Here is a 23,606-nt window from a genome sequence, read left to right as displayed (position 1 = left end):
CTTCTGACTCTGAATACGAGGCTCACACACAGTGCACATAAATACAAAGAGGCTAAACACTCATACACATAAAATCTATCTTTAAATCAATGCTCGAGTTTAAACAACTTTCCATAATGTATATCATGAACATATTTGGAAAACTGAGACTTGAGGCCAGGTTGCCATGACTTACACCTGCTACATTTAATCTTCTTGAAACCTCACAACAATTTGATGGAAGATACTACATAACAGATTACAGACTAATAAGGTGTACATTATATTCATATGCCTAGATTTAAGCTCAATACTAAAGAGACTGGGAAAAAAAATCAATGTACCCTACTCACTTTAGCTACTTTGGGAAATGTAGCAAATATCTATAAAAATATTCAATTAGCTTATTTCTATTGTTTTAATGAATTAGTGCTTCAATCCTCAGTTTTAATTTCTAATGGAGAAATTATCTATAAATATAACTCACAGAAGCAAATGTGTTTTTGATATTCTTAAGAAATATTGTTTAAAGGAATCCTGAAACTAAAAATTTTAAAACCCTTCTCTTAAGCTGGTACCAGTGTCTTTTGAATTTCTAAAATGTAAGGGGACAGTAAGTTGAATTCCATCCAGTCATACTTAGTGTCATCAGTCAATGCCCAAAGCTGGGTTCTGGGTCCTTGAGCATTATGTAATCTATTATATAACATTTATTTTGTATAAGCAGCCTCTAGGGTTTGCTTTGTGCCTAGTCCATGCAGGGTACCTAGTTAATAAGTAAGTTGCATCACTTAGTGCCCAGACTATGAGACATAGCTGTCTGTGGGAGAAGCCATGTGTTAATAGACATAGCATCGTGCTCTTGGAAAAGTATAGGTGGAAAAGCTTACCCTGAGAGTACATTTCACAATTATGTTTTAAATAGTGAACTTGTCTTATTCTTTTCAACAAATATTTATAACATTTTTCTAAGTACATGACACTATTGAGACAATTGACAGGAATGGAATATTTTCAGTTGACTCATTCAATCTTGAAGAGGCATCAGTCCAATAACTGTAAAATTTATAATTAAATTATATTATCAGTAAGTTACAAATGAGATATAACTTTATAACATACCATAGGCATATTGAAATGTATCTATTTTAAGTGTTTGCTTATATGACTACAAAAAGAGCTTGAAATAGTTTCATACTGTTCATGATAAGCAGGGGAAAGTCATTGATACACACTAATTCTCCATAGCACTCTCCAGATGTTTAATCATGTAAGCTTTTAATCAATAACTCTTTTAAAACGTCTATATTAATTTAGCCCATCCCCATCACATACATCTACACAACACATCTTGCCTGTGTAGCTAAGGGAATATTGCTTAAGAGTGAGTGAGAAGATTGTAAGAGCCAGAATCCCAGAAAGTCTATTGCAGAACAGCCTTTCTTAGAAATGGCTGCATAAATAAGACTGGAACAATCAATGGCAATATCAATAAGCTTTTCAATGTGGAGAGGAGGAAAATTTGCAGGGTCCCACCCTTTCATAAAGAATCATAGACCATCAATGACTTCTGTGAGAAAGAGAATGACCCTTTCCAGGAATGAGCCCCCTAATTGGTTGTCTAATACAGAGTTGTCATCCCTGAAACCACATACATACAACAGAAACAACAAAAAACAGACTCAATTGAGTAAATATATATATATATATATATATATATATATATATATGTGTTGTGTGTGTGTGTGTGTGTATCATCATGTATACATATATGTATATTATTATGCATACATATATTAATAATAATCAAAGAAAAAGAAGCTATACACTTGAAAATGTGAGAAGACATGAGAGGGGTTTTTGAGAGAAATCATATAATTTCATTGCAGTTAAAATATATATTTAAAAACAAAATTCCTAATATATGAAAGACGTCTACATATTTTAATATCTTAAGTTCCATATGACAGATTACTTTTTTGTTTACAGCAGAGTGCCCTGAATCTATAAACCATTGTATACATGAAGAAATGGTAGAAATTATGTAAATTCTTTTGTTAAGTAAGTAAATTAAAATTATAACCAGAATTTTTGGTAGACCTTCCTATGGGCTCTACATGTATATTAAGCATCCTTAAATGCACAAAATTGATATTCAAAAGGAATAACAAAGCTAAGAGTTTTAAGAATTGCAATTGTTTTATGTAACTAACTAGGACTCTTTTGTAATAGCACAGTAGCAGGACTCTAATGGGGTGATCAGCTGCTACTTTATTGAATTTGAGGCCCACGGTATAATCAAAAACCCTTGCTTAGTGTTATAAATAATCCCTGTCTAAGGTCCATGATTGAAGAGATCTTTGTCTTAGGGAGAACCTAATACTCATGCTTAGCTTCATCAGCACAACATCAAGTTACCTTTTAAATATCTCTATTTATACCCATAGACAAAGGCTAACTACAGCCTTAATCATAAGAGTCTCTCTTTGTGGTTAATAAAAGTAAATACAAAGACCATAGCTGCCCAAATTGAGCATAAAAGAAAGTTGAGGGCTCAGCTGTAAACAAAATGCAGCACTACCTGAAGGTTCAGGAAACATTTCAGAAGATTTGGTAGAAGGAATATAAGAGCCAGAAAGGGGGAAAATAGTTCCTAACTGCTGTCCTCCAAGCATGACATGGCCATGGCAAAAATGAACACTCAGCAACTATGCAAAATTGCACTGGGCTCACACAAATCATGTTCTTCTAATCATCAGCAATTGATGAGGAAGGAGCTCACATCACCCTCCTACTTACTGCCCTAGCTCTACTCTATCAAACACACACAAACACACACACACACACACACACACATGCACAAACACAAGAAATGAGTATGGTCAAGAGATTTGTAAGTAGGAAGGGTAGCTGGCAAGGCAGAAGAGACATATGGGAGACTAGGAGAGAGAGAGAGCGTAATCAGAATACATTATATACATGCATGAAATTGTCTAAGAATAAAACATATTAGTAAAAATACTAACAAAGGATCTATTATGGAATATATTAATCTATCAAGAAACTGAATGTGCTGACTGGTCAATAACAACAAAAAGACAGGACCTGACCTTATGAAGATTACTTTATAGTAGAAGAATAAAAAATAAATAATCTATTACTATGTGTAGTTAAGATTGCAACCTCTTTGGAAAAGATAAAGACAAGTCAAATTTGAGACAGAACTTTTTTTAAAAAATGTGTGTTTGGGGTACTATAAGAAAACACAATAAAATGTTTTGATTTTTAAACAATAGACATTTGATTCCCATAGTTCTGAAGGCTTGGGAGCTTAAGATAAAGTTCTGGGTGCTTAATTTGTAATGAGTCCCTTTCCTGGCTTGCTAACACACGGTTTTTGTATTGCTCTGACTTTGTAGAGGTAGAACTATTTCTCTCTGTCCTTTTTACAGCGGGACAAGTTCCATTATGAGAGTTCAAACTTCATGATCTCATCAAAATTTATTTATCTTCTAAACGATCCATCTTCAAATACCATGGAAGTGCGAACTAAGATTTCAATGTGGGAATTTAAAAAGGAGATAATCAATCGTACTGAAAGTAACAAAGGACATAATTTAAACTTCATGATAGAAAAAAAAAGCTAAAATAGCTTGTTTGAGAGAGCACCCTGAACTTACATGATAGCCACAAAAAAATTGAATTAGAGGGTAAATTGAGTAAGAAGCCATTTGTGGTTATGCCAGAGACAATCTACAGAAAAATTTGGATAATAAATGTGAAATATGATATTAGGTTAAGAAATATTGTATTCTGTAAAATGTTAAATTCTTGCAAATTTCCATCTAAGAAATCTATTATGCATATTAAATCTATCTTTTTCCAAAACAAATTAGATCAAACGAATTTTCCTTGTTAAAAATATGTAAAATGGTTGATTCTAAATATTTCTGTTTTTAACTTTTGTAGATGAACTTAATGTGAAGTGGGTATGGTTGGCAATATCAAAACAAGGAAAGATACAGAGCCATTTCTAAAAAAACATGAAAACAATTAGGTAAAGACATACATTATTTTCTGGAACAGAATACTTTTTTCCAATTGCTCTAATTTTTAATAATTAAGTAGAAATATTTAAAAGGTATTAAATAAGTAGACAAAATAGTTATTAGCACTTATCAAATAATGCTTAATCCATTCCTCTATTTGAAAAACAAAATATTTCTGCTTAGCTCTTTGTCAAATTCATAGAATTTTGTTCTCATTAATTGTTATTACAAACAAAATCTATTAGTAAAATTGTTGTTACTTAAAAATATCTATTAGTAAAAACACCAACAAAGAATCTATTATGCCATATTAGTGTGGCAAGATGCACACATTTAAGAAAGCACAGTCTCCTGAGTACTTAACACTGGCAGGTAACAACAAAACATCAAGACCCAACTACTTTATAGTAATTGAACATACTCTGTGTGTGTGTGTGTGTGTGTGTGTGTGTGTGTGTGTGTGTGTGTACACCTACATATTTATTCCTAAATACGTAAATATAATCTTCTCAATCTGCATAATATTACTCATATATCTACTTTCAAAGCTGACAAATTAGTATTGGATAATCAATTGGTGAATTTTCATGCTAGATTCTTATTTTATGATGATCTCACCAGTAGTGTAAATGGAGACTCTAATAAAAGACATAATGTTATATATTTGAAATTGCCTGGTTAATATTTTTTATATATTTTTGGATTCTTAATAGTGTGCCATGTGCAGGTCTACATGCTAGTGTGTACATGTGTAAGTATAGGTGCCTATGTATGCTTGGTGCAGAAGATGATGTCCCATCTCTGGGAGCTGGAGTTACAGGCAGTTGTGAGCTGCTTCAAGTGGATCTGCAATGGCAATACGCACTCCTACCATTGAGATGTCTCTGTAGTCTCTGAGTTGAAAATATCCCTTCCAATAATGTGCTTAAAAGGTATTTAAGGTAACATAAAGATATATATAGATATAGATATAGATATAGATATAGATAGATATAGATATAGATAGATATAGATATATATAGTATATGTGTGATATGTGAGTGTGTCTGTGTGTGTGCACTGCAGAGTTAGATAAAAATATTACATGTATGAAGATATAAGCAGGCTTACACATGCTTATATAACATAAATGTTTCTATAACTTAAGCTGCCAGCAGGATGATATCTTATATAAACTGTACTTTATAATCTACTATTTCTCAACTCAATGTGAATAGAGAAATGAAAATAGTTAGGGAAAGTAGAAACTGATGAATGAGATGAAACTATATTCAAAGAGGAGCCTGGAGAAACAGTAGTAACATGACAACCTAAATGTCCTTCAACTGACAAATGGATAATAAAAATGTGGCATGTATACACTATGGAATACCATTCATCTATAAAGAAAAATGTAATCATGAAATTTGCAGGCAAATGTCTAGAACTAGGAAAGGTTATATTGAGTGAGATAAAAAACTCACATGTTCTCTCTCAATGGAGACTTCTAGCTCTACATCAATAGATGTGAGTGCATATCCTAAAGCAAATGTTCAAAGCATGAAAGGAAAAAGGGATCATTGTCAGGTTATGGGAGCTAGGGAGAAACAGAGAGGTAAATAGCAGGGTACACATGATGTGATCAGGGAAGTGAAAAGGGAGCAAGCTCTTCAGGGAGGTAAATACAGAAGGATAAAGTAAAAATAAGGATGCCTGAAACTTTATATGAAACCATAAGATTAACTATTTATATAAAAACTCTATAATACAAGTATATATCTACATAAAGATATGATATGATTTAAATGAGTATTTATCATTTGGACTGACAAAGCCCCCTCTAAGAATCAAAGATCACCTAACAAAAATCCCAATATCATACATGAGAAGAGTCTTTTGAATTGTTGTTTAGGGTGGTCCAAGAGACTCCCTAAACATATAATCTATTGCTATTGCTCTTGATTACTCCTCACAGGTGAAAGGTAAGATACTAAAGTAAGACACCTTGCACTTTAGACACAGGGTCCAGAGGCCTCCTGAGTGAAACTGACCTTAATGAATCCTCTCTGAAAACCAGCTTTCGTGGTACCAGAAACACCATGTATGCTTCCAAAGAAAGAAATCAACTATGGTGGTATTTTATTTGTACTGAAATGTGATTTTATTTGTATGTTAATAAGTAAAGTTGCTTGGGGGTCAGAGCTAATAGCAAGCCTTAGCAGAGCTGGGCGTTCATGGCACATGCCTTTAATCCTAGCACTTGGTAGAAGACTCTGTGTGGTCAAGGATACAGCCAGCATTGGAGATACACACCTTTAATCTCAATATCATGGAAGACCTGGAAGTCTCTACAGACAGACAGTGACAAGGCAGTCATGTGTTTGGGTTTACAACCAATGAAAAGGCAGAACAGAAAGACTATATAAAGACAAACACACAGGAAGTAGCTCCCTTTTGAAGAGGTCTCTTGGCTTAAGAGGCTAGCTACAGCAGGCGGTAAGGCTCTTAGCTCTGATCTCTTGGCTTTCTTCTTTGCATTGGTTCTGTGTTTCTTATTTAATAAGACAGTTGGTTACATTTACAATCAACCTACAATACTACTCATCTATGACAGCTATGAACCACAACAACTACCAACATGGCAGGATAACCTACAGGTATAGTAATGGTAATCATATCTTGGTGGCAACCGACAGCTTCCTAATTGGACTTAAGAAATGACCAACAATAAGTAAACCATGTCAGGTACAAGAAAACCTAGCCAACAACCCAGGACTAATAAATCATGGATCTTGGAGGAGAACCAATAGCCACCACTTTGGCAACCCATCACAACCCCTAACTATATCCTAAATATTTATCCTTAAAAGCACAGATAAGCGTAGTCTTCACTGATCATCAAGGAATCTTCTCTGTGCAACTAAGGAGATCATAATAAAAAACCACAGCCAATCAAAATACAGAGTTGTACAGTTTAGTCTCAAGTAACACATCTATAGTACAACTCTCACACCACAGGGATCATTGTACAAAAGGGCATGGAAAGATTGGTAGAGCCAGAAAATTAGGAAGTATACTGTGAGATTGTGTCTTCTAATAATGTCAGAGGTTACATCTATAAAGTTTCACCAACATGGCTTCCTAAACATGAGCTGAACAAGGCAACAGCAATAGACATGCCAAAGTGAATGGAGGGACAGCCATGAGGCCTCAAGCCTACACAAAGAAATATAGACAATTATGGAATTCTGAGAGAAGGAGCAATATTCTTCTTCAAGGAAGAGAACATGCATTAGTTAATGCCAAATAGCTCTGAAAACATACATATGGGTAATATGCAGAATATATTTAGGAATATATGTGTGTGTGCAAATATATGCGTATATATATATATATGCATATAGCAGCAATTTATGAAAAATATGAATTCAAAGGAGAACAATCAGGAATATGCAAGAGGGTTTGGAGGGGGAAATAGAATGGAGAAAAGATGTAATTAGGTTATAATCTCAAAGATAAAAGAAGGAAAAGTGCCAATAAAGGTACATTTTAAAAAAGAGAAGGGGGTTGGAGAAATGACTCAGTTGTTGAGAGCACTGGCTACTCTTCGAGAGGACCCAGGTTCAATTCCTAGTGCCCACAGGACAGCTCCCAATTGTCTGTGACTCCAGTTCCAGGAGATCTGATGACAATGCACATAAAATAAAGTTAAATAAATTTAAAAAAAAAAAAAAGAGAAGAAGAAGAATCTAATGGGACTCTGTCAAACAGGAATCTGGAGAGAGACTACATAAATGTACCAACAGAGTCTGTGGGATAAGATAATTTTAAGGTGATTTGAAGAAAGAATAAGAGAGATAAAGAGGAGTGTGCACAGAAACCATCTACATCACTTTGGGTTGATCAATATTTAAACCTCACATGAGAGAGAATTAACGGACTGAACAAGATTTTGCATGCAGAAGCTTCCATGTGTCTGGCTTTTGTGTTTTCACTAAAAAAATAGTTAATACTTCCCACAGAGTAAACACATATCATCAAAAGATATTCACCAATCAAAACAGACGGTTGAGAGTGATGCTCCAAATGTCTCCTTTCTTTTCATGTTATCAGCAATTTCCTTCTGAATATAACCTGGGAAGGCTTTCTTATAAAACTGGGTTGCTTAGTGGTAGCTCTGTTACTGGTGATACTCTGAGCTTACAACTTTGCTATATTATCTCTTGGCCTGTCTGCCCACCTTTTTATGTATCTGTCAATTATATATCAATCAATCAATCTGTCTGTCATCTATCTACATATCTAACATCTATCCATCTATCTATCTATCATCTATATGTCTACATATCTATGTAACTATCTGTCTCTATATAGCTCTCTCCCTCCTCTGTCTGTGTATATGTGTGTTTCTCTGTGTGTGTTTCTCTGTGTGTGTATATGTGTGTGTTTCTGTGTGTGTGTTTCTCTGTGTGTATTCATTTGATAAGTAATTTACAACAGTATATTATATGAGAGTAAAGATGTTTATGCAAAATTTTACATGGATTTTGCATGAAAATATCTTACTTCAAAGAAGTCATTGCCTAACTAGGTAGTACTTAAGTCTAGCACCGTGTATATTGTATAAGAAAAGGAGTGAAATTCTACCTGGACATGCTTATTATGCAGATAAGATTCAGGCTTTAATACTCCATAAATTCTGCAAAGTATCCCCTAACTTGTAGATCAACTTTATTTCTAGCTCAGGGTATTGTCATTCTTTTCAAGAGACTGAGGAGGACAAATAGCTGTTAACCAATTGGCTTTAGTTTTGCCCTCTTTTAATTCATATGCTCAGTATCACTAAGATTATCTTGTGGAGATAAGAACAAGAAAATAGGAAGTAAATAATAGTCACTGTTTGTTTGAAAACAAAAAATGGCAGAGCAGTTGAATGACACCCCAATAAGTCAATTGGTATTCCTTGAGCCATTCACAGTGTTCTGACCACAGAACATAGCACTCAGACACTTCTTGATGCTTCTAGGCTCTTCCATTTCAAACATAAAACTTATTGTGAAGACAAGTTCACTCTTCTAACACTAATGCTTTTGAGATTCTAATTTGATTGGGATATAAATAGGGTTTGTGAAGATCACTGGGGATAACCAATGGTAATACTTAAGAAACAAATTAAGAGTATAAATTGTTGACTGAAAATAACTGCTTCACAGGGACTCAATCCCACAGAGAGTGGGAATGAGTAAAGCAGGGTTCCTCCTGGGATTAGAGAACTTTCTGAGATGAATTACAAGTAATAAAAGAATCAAGCTCCATTCGGAGCTGATGAATGGAATTCCCTGAGGAGAAAAGTGCTCATTTTCACTTCTTGCCTCTGTGTCAAGTTGATTTCTATGTTGGTTTCATCGTGAGAGCTGTTTCTTTCCAGTGCAGATTTGTTAGGATAGATAAGACTGTCCTATAATTGTCATGATTATTTTAATTCAATGACCCAATATTTAGTCATATCACTCTAACTTCTAATTGCTATCTTGTGTATGTTTAAACCTGTCAGCAAAATGAGTAAAGTGGAAATGACTAAAACAAGAAGAAAATATTTCTTTTCCAGTTTGCTTAGTATGCTGCAGTGGCTCCTTCCTCCCCGCATGACCTCACTGCACCTTGAATCCCCACCCCCCATTTTATTTTAATTTTTACATTCTTTCTTTTCAGCCAGGCGGTGGTGGCGCATGCCTTTAATCCCAGCACTCAGGAGGCAGAGCCAGGTGAATCTCTTGTGAGTTTGAGGCCAGCCTGGGCTACCAAGTGAGTTTCAGAAAAGGCACAAAACTACACAGAGAAAACTTGTCTTGAAGAAACAAACAAACAAATATTCTTTCTTTTCTTTTTTATTATTTTTTCATTTATTTTTACATATCAACCACAGTTTCCCCTCCCTCCTCTCTTCCCATTCCCTCTCCCACCTCCTGTCTATTCCCCTACCCATTCCACTCACCCTCCTTCAGAAATGGGCAGGACTCCCATAGGAGTCATCAAAGCATGTCATATCACATTGAGGGAGGACTGAGCTCCTTCCCCATCATCAAGGCTGGGCGAGGCATCCCTGTTTGAGGAATAGGTTCCAAAAAAGCCAGCTAAGCACCAGGGATAGGTCCTGATGTGAGTGCTAGGGGCCCCACAAACAGACTAAACTATACAATTGTCATGCATATGCAGAAGGCCTCAGTCAGTCCCACTTAGGCTCCCTAGTTGTCATTCCAGAATCTGTGATCTCCCATTAGCTCAGGTCAGCTGTCTCTATGGGTTTCTCCATCATGATCTTGACCCTCCTTGCTTGAACAATCCCTCCCTCTCTTCAACTGGACTCCCAGAGCTCGCCCAGTGCTCTTCTGTGGATCTCTGCATCTGCTTTCATCTGTTACTGGATGAAGGCTCTCTGTTGACAATTAGGGTAGTCATCAATCTGATTACAGGAGACATTCAGTTCAGACACCCTCTCCACTATTGCTAGTAGTCCTAGCTGGGGTCATCCTTGTAGATTCCTGTCTCCTCCATTTTATATGTCTCCATAATAGTTACCAACATCTGATGTGCCATGTAGGATGCAAACATAATTCTAAACTGACCTTCAGCAAACCATACCCATTCTATGAACAGGAAAGACCAATGCTTTAACTAGATAATAGAATATGGCAGAAATGTTAGGCTAGTCCATTGGAAGACTCTTTTTTAGTAGAGTAGGTCAACAACTACCCCTAGAAGCCTGGAAGAAGGAAGGTGCCAGAAACTCTGGAAACTTCCAATATCAAAGTGGCCCTAGCTGAAAATTAGTAAATTTAAACATATAGTTTTAACCAACTATGTACCAAAACAACTTAAATGTGCTATATATTATAATTAATATTATATTTTTAAGTGAATGGTTTACTGGTATATAAAAATGGATATTTTCTCTATCATTTAGAAGTATTTTGAAATTTGATTAAAAACATTTTTAAACAAGTATAAGAAATTTAAAATTATTTAAATGTGCATAGAATTAGCATGCAAACAGGACTGTGTTGGCTTTGGGGAGCACGGAGCAAAAGAAGACATTTTCTTCTTTTTAATCTCGTATTAAGAATCACCAAGTACAAAATTTAATAGAAATAACTAGAATTTTTGTAGAAGTGGCGAAGAACTAGGTAAAGCAAAGGGCAGCAGTTGTAGTTGCTAGTATTCCTGAGATTTTGAGAAGTATCTCACCCTGTTCAAAGACCCCTGTTTTGTGTTCTCGAAATTATGAAAGTGAAGAGTAAGAAACAACTGTTCTTGGCTTTGTCTTAGACCTTAAGAAAAGCCCTGCCAACTTAAGCATTTGGTGCACAATCATACAGCAAGTGAGTATGCTGGAATGTGACCTGACTAAACATCATTTCATAAAGAGTTCCTTAAAAGTAATAATTCTTCTACACTGTTTTAAAATGTTGAAGCTAGGATGAAACTCAGAAACTCAGTGTTTCTCTCTATCTCTTCCTCTCTGATTCTGGGTGTATAACATGGGCCTACACAACATTTTCACATAACATACCTACAGCACCTCACTGCTTTTTAAATATCTCTAGATTGCTTATACTATCTAATGTGATGTACTATCTACACAAATAGCTGTTCTGCTACATTTTAGGAAATAATGTCAAAGGTCTGCTCATCTTTGCAGTAGACATAATTTTAAAATATATATTTGAGTCTAGGTTTGTTGAATTCAAGAATGAGGAAGTACAGAGAGTAGGAGCTATTGACGAAGTAAATTCAGCCTCAGGAGAAATATAAAGCAAGGTTTCTCTTAGGAAGAAAAAGTTGGAAATCTACTTCAAAAAAGTCAACATTGGGAGAATGAAAATAAGATTGCCTAACATGACACCACACATACACACACACACACACACACACACACACACACACACACACACGAAAATGTATATACACATTCACACACATATACATACAAACAGAAACAAAAAGAGAGAGAGAGAGATGCAAACTGGGACTCCCAGAGCATGTGCATGGAATTGCAAGTCAAAGTTGCTAAAGCACAGACAATTGTGGGGTAAATGGAAGAGACATGAGAGGCACGCAGAGAACTTCTCCTGAGGGTTCTACTCTGCATCCTAAGAAGGGGTATCTTGATCAGGACACAAACCACCTAGAGCTGATTTTGAGCACCACAGAATTTGAGTGATGAACATTTATCCAATTACCATGGGCCTCACATATAGTAAGAGACAGTGCGCCCACATCACATCACAGAAAAAAACTTTTTAGACAAAGCATCTCAGGTTGTATCTGTCATGTGAGAAAATGATGAGCACTAGCCATGAATTTTATATTGGAGTCAGAATGGTGCACATGAGTAATTTCATGCAATCTTTCAGTTGCTGCCCCTGTTACATTTCTCAGGTAGCTCTTAAGTGGCTCAATTCAAAGGAGGGGTATTCTGGGTGTGACCCCAGTTAGGAAAATATTTGATATCTCTCAAGTATAGAGAAGATGGGATGGTATAGAGAAACTGGTTCAGATTTGTGAAGTGTATAGGACTAAAAATTTTAGAAGTTTAGATTAATTGGATGTTGGGAGCAAGAGAGGATCATTCACAGACTTCTAAAGGTTGCGCTAAAAAATTCTCTTCACTGATCCCAAGTATCTGCATTATCAGGTTGGAAAGAAAAAGGTTGAAACTCCTGCCTTTCATTAGCTGAGCAGCTGAGGGTGTTGGTATCTTTCTCTGTGCTACCAGCACCTCATTGCTTCATCTGCCCCAGGGACACTAATACAGCCAATTTCCCAGTTTCTTCAATATGCTGAGCCTTGCTGCTGGCTATATCTTGATTTATATCAACATGCTTAAAGCCTCGTTAATATCACCACAGGTAGACTGTCAACTAGAATAAGCATTCTACTGTTTGCTCCTACCTCCTCTCACGTTCAGGTTCGTCAAACAAGGCATATGTTTCCATCGTGGCCCAATTACTGACATACTCCACAGAAAATATATTCTCATTAATTACACTGCTTTGTCAGAAATTGCCTGACACTGAAGCTGGTGAAGGTACCCATTATGCATGCACTAATGGTCCACCTCGTACCTCCCCCTAAAGTCCAGCTACAAAATGCCAAGCATTTGTCATCATGAAGTGAAATCATTAGAGAATATGGGTGACTTTTGGCAAGTGCCTACACTTGAAGGGTTTTTGGTGAATAGCAAATTATAGTAGTATATATTTAGACAGGTTCTACAAAACACATATTTTAATATATGCTTATAAATAAAGTCCCTCACTCTATATTAAGTGCTAACAAATTTTCATGGTATATTGTTAGTTACTCCTGAAGCTTCAAAGCCCACTGGTCACAGATTTACATATGAATATGGGAGACGAATATTGATCAGAGTCAACAATAAGTGTACCAATATACATTTCAAAATGTTAATTATTAACAATTGAAGAAAAATGTGTGGAATTTAAAGTGGAGGTACCGTGATCAAATGGTTGCTAGTTAAAAAACAAAACAAAACAAACAAACAAACAAAAAACTGATGGGACTTTAATCTGCATTGGGGAAGGTGAACAGTCTGGGTTTCAAACTGGAAATAAGTGTATAATTTATTGCTTTTATAGAATGTCATTTCATAGCTTAAAATACTGAAGGCATCACCTTCATAGACAATCAACTTGAACTTCACTGATATCACAGCTATCTCCTGGGTTATAATAAATGTCTCACCTACAGAACAATACCCACACCATTTATTCCGTTTTTCTCTTGCTGCACAGGATGAGCTGCATCATGCTACTTCCCTCCAGCTCATTTAAATATCAAACAAATATTTACTGAGCACCTCCTATATTCCATGAGAGTTTTTAATCTGATGTCTATTCTAAAGATACACCCCTTTGCATGTGTAGCACTAAGGTATCATCAGTAAATGTATTACTTACCATGTTTTAGAAAGCTCTCAGTTCTTGCTGAGCAGTAATGAACATTGTAGATTAAATATACATCTGGAGATAAGTCACATTCTACCTAAAGAGATCACAATGCAGGAATAAAAATTTATTTTGCTAGATGATTCAAGTACTGTGGAGAGCGGTAAATCTATGAGTGCAGAGCTTATATACGTACATTTAGTGTAATGACAAAGTCCTTCAAAGAATCTAAAGCAGATGTGTATTCAAATAAAGTCATGGGGAAATGAAGACACAAACCATGCATAGGTATAAAGGAAGAGCCTCTAAGCAAAGGAAAATGCAAAAATCTGCAGAGAGAGTCTCCTTAGAGTTTTTGAAGAGTAAGAGGAAACACAGTATGAATGGACAGAGTGAATGTGAGTATGTAAGCAGATGGGATGACAGAAACAGCAGAAACTGAGGACCAGCTCATGGCAGGGATTTTATATTTTGCTTCTAATAATAACTTTGCATGGAAGACTAGATAACACACCATGAACGACATATGTGATTAAGTGACAAAGCACAAAATTCAAGGTAGGGGAGGCCAGATAGAAGGCCATTGCAATAACAATGACAGGAAACAGTATTACTATGGATATTTGCATGTGTGGGAACAAGCAGATTATGGATTATGTTCTGCCTGGTTGGTTGACAAATCAGAAATATTACACTGGAACAAAGAACAAGAGAGAATTGAAAAGTGAAGTTCCCATTTGCTAAGATGAAGAAGGCATAGAAGAAGAGAGTTGCAAAGGGAGGATCTAAATTTAGTGAGTTTTTTTCCTCTTTTTCTTTATTCTTTTCTCATATAATATATCCTGACTAAAGCATCCCAGCCCTCCCCTGTTTCTAGCCCCCAATACACCTCCCATTCCCCTGAGATCCACTGCTCCTCTTTCTCTTCAGAAAAGAGCAGGCCTCTCAGTGATAATAAACCAACCATGGCATAAAAGGATGGAATAAGACTAGGCAAATGCCCTCATATCAAAGCTGAATGTGTCAACCCAGTAGGAGGCAAAGGGTCCAGCTGTTAGTTCTAGGATGTTGATTAGAGATCAGAGTGGAAACATTGGAAAAGAGATGCTTAGAGTTGTGTGTTATGGAATAGATATAACCTGTAGACTTAAAATTGGGGGGCTGTTAGAAATGATAGACCCTGTATATATGAAGCACCAATTTAAATTTAAATCAACTTCTAAATAAAGTGTAAAATGTATTTATTCTCATTAGTCACATTTAAAGTATTCTCTGTGGCTTGTGGTACATATGACTAGAATTATTGCACAACAGTCAGGGAGTTTCTCTGTTTTACAATCTCACACACAATCACAAAATTCAATTAGTGTTACCTTGGAAATGTATCTAGTAAAAATCCTCCCTTTCATTTTCCCTTTGTTTCTTCTTCCTTTGGTTATCATAAAATATCCTGACCAATCTTTCAAATGCAAGCCTGTGTCCCCAATATTCATCCTGAACACATCTAAGATATAAGATCTGACAAACTCTTTCTCCTAGGTAGGAACTTCTGCCTTCCTCAAAGACTAAAGATAAAACCAAGCATCTCAAACAAGCCCTCACCTTCCTATGTAATATTATATCACCTCCTACGTCATATTATCTATCATTTTAATACAACAGTATGTCCCCGTTCTCCCCTTCCACACCCTGCATTTTCTTTTTTTTTTTTTTTTGTTTTTTGTTTTTTGTTTTTTTTGTTTTTTTGAGACAGGGTTTCTCTGCGTAGCTTTGCGCCTTTCCCAGAGCTCACTTGGTAGCCCAGGCTGGCCTCGAACTCACAGAGATCCGCCTGGCTCTGCCTCCCGAGTGCTGGGATTAAAGGCGTGCGCCACCACCGCCCGGCATCACCCTGCCTTTTCTTACCTTGGCTGTTTAGTTACTTCTGGCACCTTCCTTCTGAGATAAGTTGCACCTTTCGCCGTCAGCTTTTACTCACTTTATCAGACAAAAACTCAAGGGCTGCTTTCCTCAGGGTCAGGTAAGAGGTGTCATTTCCATGCTGTCTCAGCAGCCACCCCACATCATGAAAGCTAACACTAGTTATTGGAATTATCTGCTCAAACGTAACTACAACTTTCAGACATCACAGAATATACTTTCTCCATTTTCTGTCTACAGGGATGACTCCAGTATGGAGCACATGGAAAGTTAAAGGTGAACAAAATACACAGAGTTTACAGTTTTCTGGGTATACAAACTTTTCTTAGACCAACTGGTCCATTGTACTTCAATTATCATACCATTCTAGTTCCCTGGTCTGATTTACTGCTTTTGTCCTCCTATGCCCATCTCAAAGTCGTATTTTCTGAGCCTTGTCTGTCCCCTTTCTAGACAATCTCATCCTTTCTTCAACTAGAAACCCTCAGAAATTGTGTGTCTCCATGACTGAACTCTTTACAGGGTGCAGTCTTGGTGTTTAGTTCTACAAAGTTCCATGTGTTCAGTATGTGGGAAATATTCAAGAGAAGCTTTAAAAAGTCATTTTTAAGTTACCATACAGATTTCTAAGAATTTCTAAATACTTTAGTATGAAAATGGCAAACTGATTAGAATTTCAAATAGTTGTTTTTAAAAATGTATACTTAAATCTGAAATGAGTTTGAAAGGTATCTGATTTTATAGAGGAAGTCATTTCAAACAGTTGAATTATTTTTGAGCCAGACAGATGGGAAAGGTCTTGTTCAATACCTAATCTCTTGCTTGGCTTTTTTCAGGCCCTCTGCACAGAGGTTTTCACCTCATGCTCTCAACAGTACAAGAGACTGTTTTTATCTTAGAGACGGCCATTCTATATGAGAGACACAAATAGACAATGAATTTTCCCAGCCACGTATTGCAGGGCTGCTGTGATCTTGAAGTTAAGATTTATACCTGAACAGGATATACAGAGGCATAATATTTAATTTAGAGATGAGATGATCACAAAGCTAACCCCTTTCTCTTCATAAAAGTCAGACGCTACCATGTACTTATTTAAAAAGTGGAATGATCAGATCTCAAGCAGTAAGTTGTTTCAACCAAAACAATACCCCAAGAGAGCTGAAAATCTTTCTCTTTTCTGGGTGTACAATAAGACTCACAACCTCCTTTTAGCTACTTAAATTTACAAACATCTATAGTCTAAAGACAGTTCAACACATTAGAGTTCATTTTTCTGAAGGAAAGTGTCTATAAACACATCAGCACTATTAAATAACACATGTATATATATATGATAGCAATACGTGAAAGAAACTACAAGGACTATATGTAGTTACTCTGCAAACATTAAGACACCAATAGTTAGCACGTTCTATTAGTGATCCTCAGATAATTATTATTTTCCAATTAAAAACATTTGAATAAACAGCAAAATACTCATAAATGTCATTGATTCAGGGCCTTAACCAAAACAAAAAGTATGCATTTGTCCTTTTCTGAAAAGTAGGGTTTGGTGGTCACATCTTTAAGAAATATTCTCTGAAAAACATTAAGGAAATGACACTGGGTCACAGTTTTAAATTGAAATTATTATGACTATTTCTGGTTTCCAAAGAAACCTAATTATAGTATGCTTAATAATTTTTTTTTCATTTAACACTGTGATATCTCCACAAAAACATAAGACATTTTTCTCTTAGGAAAAAAAAATGGTCCTTACAACTAATTTTTTTGTTTCCCTACATGCATGGAAGCAAGAACTTGAAAAGATTAGGTTAGTAATTCCAAAGATCCTGATTCCTCTGAGGTTGGATAGTATACAGGGTATAAGAATCTAAAATAACAGCTTTCATGTCTGGGATCATGCACTGATTATTTTTAAGATTTTTAATTTGCTAGTATAAAAATTTAAAATTTAGCTTTCTGTCATGGACAGATCACAAAGTCTCGCCTAGTTCTAAAAATTGGCTCTATTTAAGGTTTCATTTATTATGATTTATTCACACAGCAATTTATGTTTCCCAAAAGAAAAAAATCTTAACTTGGTAAAGTAGGAGAGAGGTAGGCATCACTTCGTCTTCCCTCTGTACCCATATGAAACATGTTCTCTATGTGAGAAGCATGGCCTGTGGGTAGGCGATCATGGACTGTTGGTCTCTCTGACTTTGATTTTCAGGACTTCATTGGTTTATATTCTTCTACACAATTAACCACAGAACAAGGCTTCCACTTATTGTAGTCCTTGCCATGGGCGTAGAGACAATGCCCTTTCCAGTATTCATTGCTGACAACACATGCTTTTGTGATTTTCAGATAGTAGCTTTAAGTAGCAGGCCACCAACAGATAACAATAACCTTGTAAGAATATAGTAAGAGCAAAAGTATAATTAATATTTGTAATGTCCCTTTTAATCCCTGTTCTTTGGCATATAAAATTACAATTGAATGGGATAAAAGCAATTTACTCTAATTGTCCTTATTGTGTACTACGTAATAAAAGCATGATATTAAGGCCTGATATGATTTGTTTTTATTTAAGTCAGGTTTTCTCAACTACAAAAGACACACAAATTGGTACTGAATATAAAATTTGTGTCATTATAAACAAAATTTATTTTAAAATAAGTCAGTTTGTTCACTGGTTATATAACTTAACCTTGTGTTTGGTAACACAACTTCAAATGAAAGGGGTCAGGCTAACATTTTTGGCAAGCAAATTTTGGTGTCTCCCACCACTAATTGATTAAAAACTTTCAGAAGCTATTTTATACTTCCAAAAATAGACAGTACTTGCAACAGTAAAGAGGCAAGGAATACCTTCCATCCTTTCCCTAGACCTGCTCTTTTATATAATTTTTTCTTTTATTTTTGAAATTACAACATTGTCCCTTCCCTTTCCTCCCTCCAACATTTCCATATGCTTCTCATTGTTCTCTTTTAATTTCATGGTATTTCAATTTCATGTGCATTTACATATATGTATACACATACATTCCTAAATACAACCTCTTCAGTATAAAAAATTATTACAGATTTCATAAATGTCATCACAGTCATTTCAATATATTTTCTCTTGTCTAATTTGTAGAGGAATCTATGTTTGATTCCCAGCTTAAATCATGACAAGCAAACAAAGCCCAGAATGACTCCCCAATCATTCACTTGAGAAGCTGTATGACTGAAGTTAGTCTTGACTGAGACACCAACTTAAGATGTAAAAGGTTTAGGAGGGAAGACTCCGAGTTTGGGTGAAACATGCAAAAGTGTTATAATAATAATAATAATAATAATAATAATAATAATAATAATAATAAATACTAGCAATTAGCAATGTAGACACCCACTATCATGACTGTCCATTTTAATTTGTTACCCCATTTCCTCCTTACCTGAAAAAAAAACCACAAAAAAAAAAAACCCTGAGGTTTTCAGTTGTACTAGTTTATTTGATGACAAATCATCACAATCTCAAGCAGTGTGAGAAGAGAGAACCTTGAGTGAGAAAATATCTCCAACAGACTGTTCTGTGGAGCATCTTCTTGATTGATAATTGATGGTGGAGGACCCAGTTCAAGGGGGCAGTGCCATCCCTGGGCAGTTTGGCCTGTACTCACAGATACAGTGAGGTGCCCTGAGGCAGCAGTGGCTAAGATAAGCAATTTCTCAAGAAATTGACTCAAATGGAAGCAACATAGTCAACACGCTACATTTATCAGACCATTCAGCTTGTTGTTCAGGAACTCAGGCAGTGCTCACAGAGGTTGTGTGCTAGATAGGCCAATTACATCAAAGTACACATTAGGAGAACAATCATATCTTAAGATCTCTTTCTGTAATACTTGTTATGGTTTTCATAGAAGGATATGCTACTGAGTAGAGATGCCCCATATTACTAACAACCCAGAAATACCTTCTCTCATACTTTTCACTCTCAACAAACCACCATTTGCTGTGCCCATTGAAAGAAAAGTCTTGAGTTCTGCTTCAGTCCTTCTGTAAATTCCTTTATTTGTTCTGCCCTAAACCCTTTATAGAATGGAAATATGAAAAGCCAATCACATTTTTTTCCTTAGGACATGTAGCTCTGAGCTCATGCAATCAGAGATTCACATCACAATTATGAAAGGCAGTGCCATATGAATTCCTTGGGTACCACTTCATACCTGCATCTCTATTTATATGTTCTGAAGTTGTAGCCAGACCTTCAACTATTTTTTGGAACATTGAATAAATGTTGCTGTGACTACCCACTAGAAACCATCTTTTATTGTTATGCTGAAATTAAAGAAATTCCTTAGCATTCTGCATGCTCCATGTGATATATCTGTGTTACACAGATAAGGAGAAAGGTAAAATAGTAAGGCAGAATACAAAATTTCATGGATATCAATTTTATATCAAATAGCATGCAAGGTTTCACTGAAAAGCAACCAGTAGGGGAAAGCCTAAAGGAAGTGATAAAGATACCACAGGACATCAGAGGAAAGAAACTTCTAAACTAAGGGAAAAAAAAAAAAACACAGAGACCCTGAGTCAGGAGCATGCCTGGTATGTACAAAGAACAAGAAAGGCAGTCCAGTGAGAAACAACGAAGGATCAGCAGAGGTGGTTAAGAATTCTATAGAGCTTCCACTGTTTAAAAGAGTATTGTCCAGTGGACACACTAGGTAGATCACATACATAGACACATGCTTTCCAACAGCCACATTATAAAATAAAAAAGCACATGAAATGAATTATAATATTATATTATTTAGACAGAAATAATAAAAAACATTTTAGCTTATAATCAATAAAATGGTTCAGATATTTGTATTAATTTTATTAAGTTTCTCTATGAATCCTCTATGCATTTGTCACTGGCAGATCACCTCAGTTTGAATTATGTCCATTTGCAGTGCTCTGCAGCCATAGGATGTGGCAGACTATAGGCTTTAAAGCCATCATAAGGAATTTGGATGTTACTCCCAGTGAGATGCAAAGGCTACTGGGAACATTAATTACAAAGAGGAATAATAGCTGCACAATTTGACTCACACATTATAACAAAATCACTGTGACTACTGGATTGAGCAAACTGAAAAGAAGAGAGGAATCCAGTTGGAAGGTGTCAAATAATCCTTGGAAGAAGGTTTTGGGAGCCTGGGCCTTGGCTATCTAGGCTGTAAGGAACAGGGAAAAGTGGGGAGGGGGCATCTTCTCAACACAGTTTGGCATCTAGCTGGTTTCATTTGCTAGCAGACCGTCAGTCAGAGGAGAAAGGGAATAGTCCAAAAGTTAACCTGAGCCAGTTCTTTATAAAATTCTCTAACAATTAATCCCAGAGGTCAAAATTGGCCAGGAATAACTGTTCTACACTCATTGACCTCGAACCCCTGGACAACAATCACTGATCTGGAATTACTGATTTAGAATAATCAGTTTAGAGTAAGGTCATCTACTCTTCATGAAAATCTTATCGCTTTGCCTTCCTATTAACTCTCTGCACCTGGTAAAATAGCTGTTTTGGATTAAAAGGTAGGTTTTTGAAACCAGCAAAGGTAATAGGGACTTCCAAATACCTTAGCAGTTAGGCAGTGGGAAGTGGCCAGTGTATCTCAACAGGGGAATATGACAATGGAAGTATGATTTATGAGGAATCTGAGGAGTCTTCTTGGGATGCCGAAGAGATGACTTTTGGTAAAATCTTTCAGAGATGGGCCATGGGTCTGTGCTGTGCTGATGTTTTGTGTTTTCTGATCAGAAGGCTATAAACGTGAGTATTCTGAGTTCATGAAAATCGATGGAACTGTGTGACTATTGCATATCTCCAAAGAGTTTAGAAGGCAGAGGAAAGTTTCAAAGGATGTTGAACCAGAATTGTAAAAATAATTTTTAAAACATCCAGACTGTTAGCTTAAGTTTTGTGTTTTCTTTTTCCAATTTAAATATTTAGGGAATTCTTTTTTTTTATGAATAAAGACTTGTGTCACTCACTCCTAATATGTGAGAACATAAAGTAAAAACTGAATATTAAAAATATGATACTTTTGCCCATTAATTTCTATCAAGCTATAATTTTCAGATGATATACTTGGTAACACATCTAAGCTGTGAACAAGAGTTACAAGGCAATGGAGCCTTCCTGTTGAGAGATATAATCTTTCAAATGAGTATCAACGATGTTTAGGTCCTAGTTTCCATTTAATAGAGGAGAGAGTTTTCTCACAGCTGTCTGAAAAAGAAAAAGGTAACAGAAAAGAGAATTCCACAGTAATAAAAACCCAGTCAAACGGAGGTGGGGATGGGGAGTGATAAAATGAGAACAGTCATCTGCATGAGGAAGATTGCAGCAGAGAACTGATAGTGTGGCATCTCCAACAACGGGATGAGGAATTAGAGAGACAAGTTGCAGTACAGGGTGTGAGGAGGCTCATTGATATCACATGTAATGTTTGCTGTGAAGGACACAGGTTACCAAATAGCTGAGGGCCTTTAGATAATAGGAATCATTTATTTCTGCCTTACAGAAAACTATAGGTCCATAAAGCAATTGGCGACATGTTTTTAAAGAAGTTATAGGAAGCCATTTTTTATATACTCCTTGCTTATGGCGGAGTCATTCAATATTATTAATTAACTTTATTTAAAATCTTAGTGGTCTGAGTTTGACCTCTAGAACCCACATAACAAACAAGAGAACCAACTTTTATAAATCGTCCTCTGATTTCCTCTTATGTACTGTGGCAGGCAATCACTCTCCCTGACCCCTGACACAAATGCACAGTAAATTAATTAATTAATTAACAAATATACAAACAAAAATAAATAAAATGACAAAAATAAAAAGAAACTAAGTTTTCCCCCCAGTATTATACAATAGACATGATAGAACGCTATTTTACAAATACCATAAAAATAAGGAATATAGGGCACCAGTCGGATAATGTCTAAGTTAAACTCCTTAGGACAAAATGTTTGGGGCTCACGTTCTTAATTGTGTTTAGTTTATTACTCTTTCTTCCCTGTCCTTGCTTTGCTGTTTGTTCACCTGATTATGAGCTGAAAGGCTGCAGTTGCTCATATTGTTTCATTGTTGGAAGGCTTAGCAGCTGAGAGACCAGAACAAAGGAAAAGCCAGTCATTGACAAGTGATTTGAGGTCCACAAAATTAACCACGTAGGTGATGAGTATATCTGAACACTATTTGCTTGAAGGAAGTGAATGTGTTGTTCCAATGGTGGGAGTTTAAAGGCAGAAACAAAAATGTAAAAAGGGTGGTAGAACAAAGAATACAAAATAAACAAAAACAAAAGGGAACAAAAGACAAAAGAGAAAGTCTCCCATGTCAGCAAGGGTCCCTCCTGCTTTCCTGAATGCAAGACTGGGGAAGAGCTCTTTTCTCTGTACCTACTGGAAAGATTGTTTTCTTTTCTAATTCATTAACTTATTTCTAATATCCTCTCTCTCTCTCTCTCTCTCTCTCTCTCTCTCTCTCTCTCTCTCTCTCTCTCTCTCTCTCTGTGTGTGTGTGTGTGTGTGTGTGTGTGTGTGTGCGCGCGCGCACCTGTGTGTGACACATAAACCTATTCATGTGTGTCAAAGGGCAGCATAAGATATCTCGCTCAATCATTCACTCCCTTATTTTTGAGACAAGGTCCATTGAACCTAGAATTTCAGTGATATGATA

This window comes from Peromyscus leucopus, chromosome 6 (assembly GCF_004664715.2).
Source record: "Peromyscus leucopus breed LL Stock chromosome 6, UCI_PerLeu_2.1, whole genome shotgun sequence".
Lineage (NCBI taxonomy): Eukaryota > Metazoa > Chordata > Mammalia > Rodentia > Cricetidae > Peromyscus > Peromyscus leucopus.
Note: the sequence above shows the minus strand (reverse complement) of the source record.